The sequence below is a fragment of the Bufo bufo genome, chromosome 6 (assembly GCF_905171765.1).
Source record: "Bufo bufo chromosome 6, aBufBuf1.1, whole genome shotgun sequence".
NCBI lineage: Eukaryota > Metazoa > Chordata > Amphibia > Anura > Bufonidae > Bufo > Bufo bufo.
This window is the reverse complement of record NC_053394.1, coordinates 358081415-358096248: the sequence shown is the minus strand read 5'-3', so window position 1 is coordinate 358096248 and position 14834 is coordinate 358081415.

Sequence of the window (14834 nt, the reverse complement as noted above, 5' to 3'; positions counted from 1 at the left end):
ATAGAAAATATCCTAAACTCTAAACCAGAAGGACATAGCTTATTGACTTCTGTGGGAGAGGGCATGCTTCATGTTGTGGGCATGCTTCATGTTGTGGGCATGCTTTGTGACCTGTGCAGAGGTTAGCATGCGAGGAAAGGGAGATGATGATCTGCGTCCTTCTATTGTCCATGTGATTTGCCTCCAGTTATAGCAGGCATGCTCAACCTGCAGCCCTCCAGCTGTTGCAAAACTACAACTCCCATCATTCTCTGACAGCCTACAACTATCATCCTACAGAAGGGCATTGTGGGAGTTGTAGTTTTACAACAGCTGGTGTGCCGCAGATTGAGCATCCCTGATAGGCTAGGACAAGGTTCAGTAACCTCCGGCACTCCAGCTGTTGTGAAACTACAACTCGCAGCATGCTCTATTCACTTCTATGCTTTATTCATTTGTGTAACATGAAGGTTGGCAGGCTGGGGAGCGGGTATGCCCTTCACTGCTGGTCGGTAATTCACAGAGCAAGATGTTGCAACTCGGTGAGGTCATATACAAAGTTAAAGATTTTATTACTTGCCGTACGTCTTTTGTGGTTTATGTCATTATTTGTATATGTCGGATGTTCTATATTGGAAAAACTATAAGACCTCTTGTTCTGGTTCTGGCCAAGCTGCCAGTTCGGTTGATGTACTGCTCCAAATTTAATTAATGTACGTGCACGGAGAGATCAAATCTGAGACAACCCACTGCTCGGAGTTATAACAGGATCTCTGCTTTATTTTCTGAAAACAGCAGACAATACATAGGTTTTATGACATGAAGAAGTGGGAGGGGGGGGTGTGAAAGATAGAGTATATCTTTTCTATTGGCTACGAACTCTATACTTTTCTGTAACCTTGACGGCTCAGAGGAAATTCCTCCCCCCTCCCCCCTTGCTCGTGGGTGAAACCGTTACTTCTTCTTTCTTTGTAACTGCTTGCTTGAGCTGAACGGAAACCACAAAGAAACACATGATAAAACACAAAGTAAGATTCTAGTTTATAGGTGTTGGCTGAATGCCTGGCCGCCATCTTAGCTAAACATAGTCCTCAACAAGCAAGTATCCATTTTGTATCAATAGTCCATAACAGTCCCCCCTTGGAAACTTGATTGTAGACTTTCCCTTCGCCTAGCGAATCCCCTGGGCATACCATTCGTATCCTCTTCACCCGCAGTGGCGACAACCTACCCCTTATAGGTAGGCTCCCGGTTGCTCGGACTTGTGGTAATACCCTGGGATTCATCTCACCCTATCTCAGCCAGGCATCATTGTGAGGAGGGGGAGCTGTGTTGAACGATGTTTCCTTCTGTCCTTCCTCATCGTAGAGGAGCATAATAGGTCGTTCATCAGTTTTCTTCATTCTTTTTGAAAAGCGGGTCACACAAATAAGAACGAGCTTAATCACTACATATATCACCAATATTATTAGGGCTACCTGCAATATTACTTGGACAATTCCCATGAACCAACCCCCAATACCTTTTGAACCAGTTATTGGGGTTAAGGGAAGAGAAGGTATCAGACCACCATGTATCTTTATCAGCTTTATGTGCATCCAGCCATTTATCTCTTAAATCCGCCATCTTCTCTATATCCACCTTAACTTGCAAATTACCCTGCGGGTCTATGTAATGGCAACAAGAGGGTCCCACAATCTGGCACATACCTCCATCTTTAGCTGTAACATAATCTAGAACTAATGTGTGTTGGTTGGTGACGATGATTAACTGGTTTTGCACAATGTTTGAGGTATTCATAAGTCTCATCACCTCCCATATTTGGTCATCCAGGTAGTCTGTTGCTACTACCAGATGATCCCACATCTGCATTATCATGGGATATATGAAGATGGAACTAACAATTTTGTTGGTAATGCTCATCTCTACTACATGTGGCTTGCCATTTGGTCTGGGTGTGTTATCTTTGGCCCTACGATACAAGGTGTGTTTAGGTACTGCATTTATGTCAATTTCAGAGTGTGGTACTATAAAGGTAGCAGGAGTAAGCCTGGCGATGGTGCACAGTCCTGTGACATTCTCGGATAACCATTTGTATGCTTTGTGTCCACAAACTAAGTATATGTCGTCTGGAACTGCTACTGCTGTGCCATTGAATAATCGGGTAATCAGTTTGGCTAATTGTGTCCCTTTCGCCAACTCATCCTTTTGACTGACTTTCGGTGTCGTTAGCTAATATACCTGTCCGGAGATCCTGTACAGTACGGTTGTTACAGGGTAGGTCCTTTCCGTTCACAGCATCTATACCAATACACTGCACGTGGCTGTCTGTTTTTGAATCATTGCAACCTGAGTGTATGTGTGGACTAAATGTCATACCTTTGGTTTGTACTTGGAGACAATAACAGTGTGTCCAGCTAGGAAAACATGTGACATTAGCCCAGTGTCCCTCTTGCCAAGGAGTAGAGCTATGATCTACCGAGGGTCCTGATCTGTTTATCATGAGCCATGGGGCATCTGCCCACCCTGCAACATGTAAGGCTACTTCCCTGTCCTTGTTTGTACTGGATTTAACTTGGTGTATACTAGTGAGAAAGATGGTAGAATTAGACAGGTCAATCAGTTCAGAAAGGTCCAGGGGTATTGCAAAATAAGGCATACTGGTTGAACTCACGGGACTGTGGGTACAGATCCAACAATCTCTCAGAGTTTCAGTCTCCTTCAACCCCTGGACTAAAATTTGATGGTGCCGTATCAGTGAATTGTCCCATTCATCACCCAGTGGCGTGAATACTGCAGATATGCCCACTGTCAAAGTCATGATCAGTATGTGAATCCTCATGGCTTATGGTTCCTGGAACGGTGGGACAGCCTTCACTCTTTTACAATGTGAAGCGTGGATCCAGGTGGGTCTCCCTTCGAGTTTCACAGAGGTTGGGGTGGTCAGCAACACCTGGTAAGGTCCCTCGTATCGTGGTTCGAGGGTGCTTCTGACGTGTTTCTTGACCACCACCCACTCTCCAGGTTTGAGAGTGTGGCTTCCCTCCAGGGAGTTAGGATCTGGAATGGAAGAGAAAACTTGTGTATGTATATTAGACAATTGCTTGCTCAAGGCCATCACATATTTTGCAACAGATTCATAATGCATTTGTAACTGTTGTGGGAAATACTGTCCCATTCTTGGCCCTGTTCCAAATAAGATCCCATATGGGGTTAGTTTGTGTGGGGGCCTTGGTGTATGCCTAACTGAAAAGAGGGTTATAGGCAAACACTGAACCCAATTAAGCCCTGTCTCCCTGGTCATCTTCAGCATTTTAGATTTTAACACCCCGTTCAATCTTTCGACTTTGCCGCTGCTTTGGGGCCTGTATGGGGTATGATACGCCAGGTGTGACCCTACCATCTTCCAGACCTCTTGGGTTAGACTAGCAGTGAATGCTGGGCCCTGATCACTCTCAATGACCTCAGGTACTCCGAACCTACAGACAAGCTCCTGCGTCAGTTTTTTTGCAGTAGTGGTTGCTGTCTGGTTTCGGACGGGGTAGGCTTCTGGCCACCCAGAGAACAAGTCTATCACTACTAGCACATATTGAAACCCTTGGCACATTGGCATCTGGATATGATCGATTTGTATCCTCTGAAAGGGATATAAGGCTTTCGGGAGACATTTTCTGGGAGTGGGCTCGGTTCTGCCGGGGTTACACTCTGCACAGATGAGACACGCTTGAGTATGTCTCACCAGGACAGGGGTTATCCCTGGGGCCACCCATATTTTGTCAATTAGTTCTTTCATGATGGTTTTGGATTGGTGGGTGGGCCCATGGGCCACTGAGGCTATTAGGGGATAAAGAGCTCTGGGTAGGCAGACTCTCTTTCCTTGTATCCAGAGTCCAGATTCTTCTTCGAGGGCTGATTCTTTCAGCCAGATTTCCTTTTCCCTGGGAGTGGCCTGTTTCTTCATTTGTTGCAGTAGGTCCCATGTGATTTCTTCTTGTTCCAGGTCTTCCTGTGTTATCATAATCTGGTCTGACTGGACTCTTTCCTCTTTCACTGCTGCTTCCTTGGCCGCTTGGTCAGCTAGGGCGTTTCCTCTGGCCTCAGGGGTGTCAGCTCGAGTATGGGCCTTTACTTTGATCACTGCCACTTGGTTGGGCAGGAGTACTGCTGCCATTAGGGCTGCTACTGCTGCAGCATTCTTAATCGGGGTTCCTGCAGCTGTGATGTAATCCCGGGCCTTCCATATTAGTCCAAAGTCATGAACCACTCCAAAGGCATATCTAGAATCTGTGTAGATATTGGCGGTAGAGTCTTTTGCCATGAGGCAGGCTTCAGTGAGGGCAATGAGTTCAGCTTCTTGTGCTGACTGGTCTGGGCGCAATTGTCTTGCACACAGTACTTCATGTTCACTTGTGACTGCCATGCCTGTATGGAACTTCCCCTTGTCATCGGCGTACCTTGAGCCGTCCACAAAGAGAATCCAATGAGGGTTTGTCAGAGGAGTGTCTTGGACTGATGGTGGTGTCCCTACTTCAGCTTCCATCATTGTGATGCAATCATGTTCTTGTTCCTTGTAAAGAGAGTCGGTTGAGGCCCATAGTTCTTCTTCCTGAAGATCCTCTTCAGCATGTAGATCAATAAAATCTTCAGAATCTCCATTATACTCCCCCCTTGGAAGAGGAAGGAGTGCAGCAGGATTGAGGATGTGGCACCTCTGAATGGTGACAATATCTGGCAGAAGCAAACTACACTGAAGCCGGAGGTGGCGCTGTGCAGTGAGGTGTTTAGGTGGAGTCTGCTGGAGGATGGCAGAAATGTCATGGGGAGCCAGAATAGTGAGGGGATGACCCAGCACAACGTCAGATGTGACGTTTAGAAGAGAGCTGGCAGCATGGATAGCTCTGACACAGGAAGGGGCAGCTCTGGCTACCGGGTCAAGACACTTAGAATAGTGACCCAAGGGTCGATTGCGGCCACCATGAGTTTGAGTGAGGACTCCAGTGGCGTGACCTTGGCGTTCCATGACATACAGCCGGAAAGGAAGGTTGTAGTTGGGGATGCCAAGAGCAGGGGCAGATGCAATGGCGGCCTTCAATGACTGAAAAGCTTCTCCGGCCTCCATTGTCATCTGGAAAGGAGTAGCAGCATTACGAGGTATACAGTCATATAAGGGCTGCATGAGGACAGAAGCATCAGATATCCAAGGCCTGCAGTAGGAGATGAGTCCCAGAAAGGTTTGCAGCTGATGAGGAGTGTCCGGGAGTTGGATGTCAGAGATAGCCTTCTTCCTCGCCTTAGTTAGGTGCTTGTGACCTTGAGAGATGCAATGACCTAGGAAGACAACTTTGGGGAGACACAGTTGTAGTTTGGCTTGTGAGACTCGACATCCAGCAGAGGCTAAAAACTGGAGAAGTGAGACAGATTTTGTCATGCAGATTTGGGGAGAGACCGCACAGAGGAGAAGGTCATCCACATACTGGAGGAGTTCCACATCCGGGTGATCTGCTTGCCAGGGTTGCAGAACAGAGGACATAGCCTTGCTGAAGCAGGAAGGGCTGTTTTGAGCCCCTTGAGGCATAACAGTCCAGGTGTACTGTTTGCCTGCATGTGTGAAAGCAAAAAAAACCTGATATTTCTCATGTAAGGGAACAGAAAAGAATGCATTGGCCAGATCAATGACAGTGAAAGTAGTGGCAGTGGGTGGAATGCCAGCAAGGAGTGTGTGCGGATTGGGGACAATAGGTGTCTCAAGAACAGTAGCCTCATTGACAGCTCGGAGGTCCTGCACCATGCGGTACGTTGGAGGCTGTCCTTTCTCCCTTTTCTTCCGTACTGGGTAAAGGGGTGAGTTACAGGGAGAAGTAGTGATCTTGATTGCCCCATTCTGCAGGAGGGCCTGCATCTGGAGGGTAATAGCATCCTGTTGTGAGATAGAAAGCGGATATTGCGCTTTGTATGGCAGAACCTTGGGATCCTTCAGGGTCACAGTGACCGGTGGGACATTGAGGAGTCCGATATCATGGGGTCCTTTGGTCCAGAGAGTATCGGGGATGAGGTGCAAAATGGTTTGCAGCGAATCCCCTTGTTCATATGAGTCAGCGTCCTGAAGTGTGGTTAATGCCATAAGGAGGCAAGTATCCTCCGGGTGTAGGGCTGTACCGAGGGTGACTGTTCCATCCTCTTTGAACTGTATGTTAGCCTGGATTTTCTGAAGAAAATCAGAGCCTAACAGATTGAAGGGGCATGTTTGGCTGACAACAAACTGCGACATGACTCCTGCAGGGAGGTGGAGTTGGGGGGTTTTAGTCCGGGAGAATCTAGGAGAAGTGACTGTGGCTTGGTCACGGAGTTATGTTGCACAACCCCCTCTAGTCCAGAACAAGGTAATTGAATGTCAGTGAGCCAAGAATGAGGTACGGCAGTCTCACATAATACACTGCGGGCTGCACCAGTGTCCACAAGAAATGAAAGTTCCTTCCCTGCAACCTCGAGCGTCACTCGAGGGGTGGGACCGGTAGGGGGGGTAGAGACTGTCATATATGGAATGTCCCCTCCCTGCACTGGTTTGCCAGCGTCCTATTGCGATGAAGGGGGCTGAGTGCCCCCCTGTCGCCGTTGATTGGTTGGCCACAGATGTTTGCTACGGCAGTGTCGTTTTATGTGACCGGGCTTGCCGCACCCATAACAGACATAAGGGGGTGGGTGTTCTCCACCATCTTCTCCTGACATTACGGCTATCACAGCAGCACGGGTTTTCTTTGTGTTACTCTCTAGACCCTTTGCAATCTGCTCCAACATATCTAGTGTCAAGAATTTCCACTCGGGGCGACAGGTCACAAGGGCTTTGTTTATCTCTGGTCGTAGGCCATCGACAAACGAGCGGGCCAAGAGTCTGAGATGAACAGGCTCATTCTGACTAAAACCCATGTCTTTGTAATTTTGTTTAATCCTCTGAGCAAATTTCTCGACAGTTTCAACTTTTTCCTGTGTCATATCCTGTAATGTCGTGGATTGGTCTGCTAATCTTGCTTTCGCCCATTTCTGTAGTTGTTCTATAAAGAATTCTCCAGACTCATGATCCCGGGGGTCAAAGTTAGCACCTTTAAGTTCAGGGATGTGGATTTGATCCATTATCAGTGTGGAGTATTCACCTGTCTTGTTTTCCACTATACTTTGCAGGTCCGACCATGTGCACCCATAGGTTTGATGCACTTGGGACAGTTTCCTGAAAAAGGGCATGGGATGGGTCTCAGGGTCAGGGAGTAAATTCACTATGGTGAATAACTGTTGTGGGGTGAAAGACACAGACACATATTTTGGTGGTCCCTGTGGCCGGTTAAGTGCTAGGGCTTCTTTCAGTGTCTCCAGGTTTCCCTGCTCAATTTTCTGTAAGTTCTTTTGTAACTCTGTAATCTGACCCTGCAGTATTTGATCTTGTGAACGTCGTGATGGGCGCACGACCATGGGCACAGTCCACTGTGGTGCCAGGGATAAAGTTGGCGGATCACCGTAGTCTGTCGGGGTACCCCGCGAAGGAGTCTGCATATTACCCGGTGCATTTTGTATGCCCATTGTGAATTCTGCAGCACCGTCTGCATCCCCCTGTTCTGCTTCATCAGGTTGCCCCCCTACCATTATAGGAGTAAGGGTGGCAGGTGAGTGGGGTAGCATGAATGTACCGTCCGGGTTAACCATGGGGTACAAGGTAGTAGGAACGGGCAAGGGTGACATAGGAGTGACGGGGGGGTCCGGACCGAATGATATTAAAGGTCCGTTCATGGGCGTTGCCTGGGGACAAGATGGCGCTGTAGCTAACACGGGAAGTGATGGGACGTGCTGGGGAGTAGTTACCAAGGTGTGGTTTTGTGGGTGGGGAACCCCACAGGGAAGGCACGTATCACGGGAGGAGGGATTCTGTTGACCACATGTTTTGCAGGTCCACCCACCTGCTTTCTTCCCGGCGCCATTATAAGGTGGTGGCAAGTCATGTATCAATGCAACACCAGGCTTACAGAAATATCTCTGTCTTTTCTCATCAAAATTTAGTTCCCCCCCCGGTCTGTTCAAATTCTTTACTACAGTCCAACCACACACGGACCATGTCTGTCAATTTATCATCTTCTAACTTCCCCCTCTTCTCGTTTAACAACACTTGCCAGGTGGCACTACAAAGGATGCCTCCTTTACAGACACTATAACTCTTCTCCAACTTAGTTAATCCTTTTATGAAACGTTTGCCTCTCCTGTCCGCCACGTACTGTTCAGGTAAACAGTAGCCCTTCGGGACACTTTCCTCATTTCCCATTATCTCTCGTACCTACTGAAGCCGCCTAAAGACCTCTGTATAGAGTAATCACTGGACGTGAAGACCTTTGAGTCCCGGTCAGCACACTCTGGGCTACCGCGAACCGCTCTCCCCCCTTCTGTGATCGTCCCCTTTATGGAGATTCGAGTCAGACACCGGGCTGAACTCCGATACAGGCACACAGGAGAACTCCGTGTCTCAGTCAGTGATACTTGTCAACAGGGTCTTCACAACTTATAGGCACAACACAGTACATCAAGACTTTAAAAAACATATGGGGTTCTTACTTTCATGCCCTCGAGGACGTCCCAGACTGCTTCCGCACCCCTCCCTCAGACGAACACCAAGAGGCTACAACAGGGGACACTTTATGGGCAAGATGACTCAATTTTCTTACCTCATATCACGGGTTGCGATCCCGGTGTCCGTTAGTGCGCCTCTCCTCGTCTGGTCTCTGGGGGTACGGGAACAGAGGGTCCAATCCTCGAGCCCCACGTTGGGCGCCAAAATTGTTCTGGTTCTGGCCAAGCTGCCAGTTCGGTTGATGTACTGCTCCAAATTAATTAATGTACGTGCACGGAGAGATCAAATCTGAGACAACCCACTGCTCGGAGTTATAACAGGATCTCTGCTTTTTTTTCTGAAAACAGCAGACAATACATAGGTTTTACGACATGAAGAAGTGGGAGGGGGGGGTGTGAAAGATAGAGTATATCTTTTCTATTGGCTACGAACTCTATACTTTTCTGTAACCTTGACGGCTCAGAGGAAATTCCTCCCCCCTTGCTCGTGGGTGAAACCGTTACTTCTTCTTTCTTTGTAACTGCTTGCTTGAGCTGAACGGAAACCACAAAGAAACACATGATAAAACACAAAGTAAGATTCTAGTTTATAGGTGTTGGCTGAATGCCTGGCTGCCATCTTAGCTAAACATAGTCCTCAACAAGCAAGTATCCATTTTGTATCAATAGTCCATAACACTCTTTTTGAGCGGGTGCGAGAGAACCTGGGCTCCATTAGAACGGGACGGGGGTCTCCCCGCCTAGTTGAACATGTCTGTGCGGTCCACGGCAGTGATCCGTCGAAGGGCATACCTGATGGGTCCCCACTATCCTTCCAGTTTTTAATAATGCGTTGGACAGCACTTAACCCAATTTTAGTCGTTTCTGCAATCTCCTTAGATGTTTTCTCTGCTTGATGCATGCCAATGATTTGACCCTTCTCAAACAGACTAACATCTTTTCCACGATCACGAGATGTGTCTTTCCACATCGTTGTTTAAGAAATGAGAAGAAACTCATTGCACCAGTTGGGGTTAAATAACTTGTTGCCAGCTGAAAGATAATCGTCCATGCAGTAATTATCCAATAGGAGGCTCAGAACTATTTGCTTAGTTAAATCCAGGTGGTGACTTTTTTTTGGACAGGCAGTGTAGTGATAGGCCTAAGGGCTCATGCACACGAACGTATTTTCTTTCCGTATCCGTTCCGTTTAGTTTTTTTTTGCGGACTGTATGCAGAACCATTCATTTCAATGGGTCTGCAAAAAAAACTGAAGTTACTCCGTGTGCATTCTGTTTCCGTATGTCCATTCCGCAAAAAAGTAGAACATGTCCCATTATTGTCCTCATTACGGACAAGGATAGGACTGTTCTATTAGGGCCAGCTGTTCTGTTCCGCAAAATATGGAATGCACATGGACATCATCCGTATTTTTTGCAGACCGCAAAATACATACAGTCGTGTGCATGAGCCCTAACTCTATACACAAGGCTTCCAGGATGATTACTAGTATATTCCAATGCCGGCCTGCAGGTGGCAGCACTGCATTGGAATATACTGAATCCTGTATTCTGTAATGCATAGATATACAATACAGAATACAAGAAGCAATATCATATAAAAAAAATTTATATCACCCCTCTAGCTCTAGCATAAAAAAATAAACATCATGGGCATCGCTGCATCCAAAAATGCTCGTACTATTAAAATATAAAAATATTTATCCTGAACAGCATAACAAAAAAAAAGAAAATCGAAATAGCCAATTCGACATTTTTTCATCACTTCACCTACCAAAAAAAAATTCATAAAAAGTGATTAGAAAATGGTATCAATAAAAACTACAGATCCTCCTGCAAAAAAAATAAAAAATAGCCCTCGCACAGCTCTGTAGCCGTAACCTAAAAAAGCAGGCGGGTAAGTGGATGGGCCGGCAGGCCCCTCTCATTCATCATTTTCTACACCTGTTTTAACCCCTTCCCGACCTTTGACGTACTACTGGGTCACTAGTGGAGTACCTCAGGGGTCAGTATTGGGCCCTATTCTCTTCAATATATTTATTAATGATCTTGTAGAAGGCTTGTATAGTAAAATATAAATTCTCGCAGATGACACTAAACTGTGTAAAGTAATTAACACTGAAGAGGACAGTATACTACTACAGAGCGATCTGGATAGATTGGAGGCTTGGGCAGATAAGTGGCAGATGAGGTTTAACACTGACAAATGTAAAGTTATGCATATGGGAAGGAATAATGCAAGTCACCCGTACATACTAAATGGTAAAACACTCGGTAACACTGACATGGAAAAGGGTCTAGGAATTTTAATAAACAGCAAACTAATCTGCAAAAACCAGTGTCAGGCAGCTGCTGCCAAGGCCAATAAGATAATGGGTTGCATCAAAAGGGGCATAGATGCCCGTGATAAGAACATAGTCCTACCACTTTACAAATCATTAGTCAGACCACACATGGAGTACTGTGTACAGTTCTGGGCTCCTGTAAACAAGGCAGACATAGCAGAGCTGGAGAGGGTCCAGAGGAGGGCAACTAAAGTAATAACTGGAATGGGGCAACTACAGTACCCTGAAAGATTATCAAAATTAGGGTTATTCACGTTAGAAAAAAGACGACTGAGGGGAGATCTAATTACTATGTATAAATATATCAGGGGTCAGTACAGAGATCTCTCCCATCATCTATTTATCCCCAGGACTGTGACTGTGACGAGGGGACATCCTCTGCGTCTGGAGGAAAGAAGGTTTGTACACAAACATAGAAGAGGATTCTTTATGGTAAGAGCAGTGAGACTATGGAACTCTCTGCCTGAGGAGGTGGTGATGGTGAGTACAATAAAGGAATTCAAGAGGGGCCTGGATGTGTTTCTGGAGTGTAATAATATTACAGGATATAGCTACTAGAGAGGGGTTGTTGATCCAGGGAGTTATTCTGATTGCATGATTGGAGTCGGGAAGGAATTTTTTATTCCCCTAAAGTGGGGAAAATTGGCTTCTACCTTACAGGTTTTTTTTTTGCCTTCCTCTGGATCAACTTGCAGGATAACAGGCCGAACTGGCTGGACAGATGTCTTTTTTCGGCCTTATGTACTATGTTACTACGTCATGGGAACCACTGCGTTCCCGCAATTTGACGTAATAGTACGTCATGGTGCCTGCGCGATCACTGCAGGAGCCTGGCAGTCCGTGGTAGCCGGGCCCCTGCTGTATCCGCCGGCATCGCTGTAAAAGCACATGCTGGCGGATTAACCCCTTGTATGCCGCGGTCCGCGCTGACCGCGACATAGAAGGGGTTTGTGTCGAGTGAGTGATTGCATCGAGTCCCCGCGCTGCTGTGGCGGGGACTCGATGTGTCGGAAGGCAGCTCAATGTCGTGCAGAGGCTGTCCAATGCCTTGCACGGCATCGGGAAATGCCTTCTACGGGCAGGGCCGGTGCAAGGATTTTTGTCAACACAAGCGAATCTACATTTTGGTGCCCCCCCCCCCCCCATCATTTCACATTTCTGCCCCTCATGATTCATGTCCATTTCTTGCCCCCCCATCATTTCACATTTCTGCCCCTCATGATTCATATCCATTTCTTGCCCCCCCCCATGTGCCAATATCATAGTGCCATCCTCTCCCCCTGCCCCCTAATGTGCCAGTATCAAGTGCCTCTCTCCTCCCCCCTCCATGTGCCAGTATCATGGCGCCAATAGCCCCCCTCCCCCGTGGCAGTAAAGTAGCAGTCCGGTATTTTAAAAAAACAAAAAAAACTTTTTTATACTTACCTCCATGACAGCAATGCGATGCAGGCCTCTTCCGGCCTGTGTTCCCACCAGCCTCTAGTGTTGAAGATTTGGTGCTTGTGTTCTTATTTAGCCTGTCTTTCAGAAAAGTTTATGCTGGGATTTGAACCCATGACCTTCTCTATGAGAGGCAAAGCACTTACCCACACAGCTATGAGAGCTTTTTTTAAGCCAGTTACTTAAAAAATAAAAATAAGACTTCTACTGTAGATAACTTTGATACCTAGTGTACAACCATACACATGACAGTTACCCCAACACACCCAGCTCTGCTACATCCATACACAGTGTGCTGGGGCAGCTGTCATGTGTATGTACACTAGGTATCAAAGTTATCTACAGTAGAAGTCTTATATTCATTTATTTTAAGTAAGTGGCTATACAGCTCTCATAGCTGCCTTGCCTCTGATGTGAAAGGTTGCGAGTTTGAATCCCAGGAGAAACTTTTCTGAAAGACATGCTAAATGAGATTTAAATACACCAGGATCTCGTAGCTCAGAGAGTGTGTTGTTGCGGCTGCTGTCTCAGCCTGTCAGCTGCGTGCCGCTCGCTCTGTGACTGAGACAGTGACGGCTGCTCGGCACACAGTAAGTTAGCATGTTAATTGTCTTCCGCCCCGGCGCTGCCCCCCCCCTTCTCTGCACCCTCAAGCAGCCGCTTGGGCTGCCTTATGATAGAGCCGGCCCTGTCTACGGGTGCCAAGAATATCCAGCCTCAGGCCCGGTGTCCTAGGCAACCTGTTAGTGTACTACTCACTGTAGTACACGAACAGGCAATGCATTACAATACAGATGTATTGTAATGCATTGCAGAGGGGATCAGACCCCCAAAAGTGAACATCAGAAATAAAGTAAAGAAAAAAAAAGTTTTCCTGAGTCTGGAGGAAAGAAGGTTTGTACACAAACATAGAAGAGGATTCTTTATGGTAAGAGCAGTGAGACTATGGAACTCTCTGCCTGAGGAGGTGGTGATGGTGAGTACAATAAAGGAATTCAAGAGGGGCCTGGATGTATTTCTGGAGCGTAATAATATTACAGGTTATAGCTACTAGAGAGGGGTCGTTGATCCAGGGAGTTATTCTGATTGCCTGATTGGAGTCGGGAAGGAATTTTTTATTCCCCTAAAGTGAGGAAAATTGGCTTCTACCTCACAGTTTTTTTTTTTGCCTTCCTCTGGATCAACTTGCAGGATAACAGGCCGAACTGGATGGAAAAATGTCTTTTTTTGGCCTTATGTACTATGTAATAAAATTAATAAAGTAAAAAAGAAAAAAAAAATGCCCCTTTCCCCTTATTTTATAATAAAAAACTGAAAAAACAAACAAAACCCATACATATTAGGTATCGCCGCGTCCGTAATGACCGGCTCTATAAAAATATATCACATGATCCACCCTGTCCTATAAACACCAATAAAAAAAAAAAACTATAAAAAAGGGCATTTTTGTCACCTTACGTCACAAAAAGTGCAACACCAAGCGATCAAAAAGGTGTATGTCCCACAAAATGGTATCAATGAATCAGTCACCTCATCCAGCAAAAAATGAGCCCCTACCTAAGACAATCGCCCAAAAAATAAAAAAAACTATAGCTCTCAGAACATGGAGACACTAAAACATCATTTTTTTTGTTTCAAAACTGCTATTATTGTGCTAAAGTGAAATACATAAAAAATATACATATTAGGTATCGCCATATCCGTAACAACCAGGTCTATAAAAATATCACATGACCTAACCCCTCAGATGAACACCATAAAAAATGTGTAAAAAAAAAAAAAGCCATTTTTGTCACATTACATCACAAAAATTGCAACAGCAAGTGATCAAAAATGCCCCCCAAAATAGTACCAATCAGACCGTCACCTCAGCCCGCAAAAAATGAGACCCTACCTAAGAGAATCGGTCAAAAAATAAAAAAAGCTATCACTCTCAGACAATGGAGACACTAAAATATGATTATTTTTTGCTTCAAAACTGCTATTATTGTGCTAAAGTGAAAAAAAAAAAAAAAAGTATACATATTAGGTATCGCCACGTCCGTAACAACCAGCTCTATAAAAATATCACATGACCTAACCCCTCAGGTGAACACCGTAAAAAAAAAAAACCTCTTGCCATTTTTGTCACATTACATCACAAAAATTGCAACAGCAAGTGATCAAAAAGGCATATACCCCCCATAATAGTACCAATCAGACTGTCACCTCATCCTGCAAAAAATGAGACCCTCCCTGCACAGTTTGACACTATCCAATCACTGCCGTCATTGTCACACAGTGCAGGGATTCCCCATCATACTGGTAACACCCAGCTGGCAACTCAATCATAATCTTCTAATAGGAATAATAGGGGAATGGCACACCATAGAGGTGTATGAAATGATGCTGTAGAATTGTTATCACAAGGTGAGAAATACATGCAGTCTTGGCAACTTGTCACTGCTATGCTGTGATCCCTAATCTG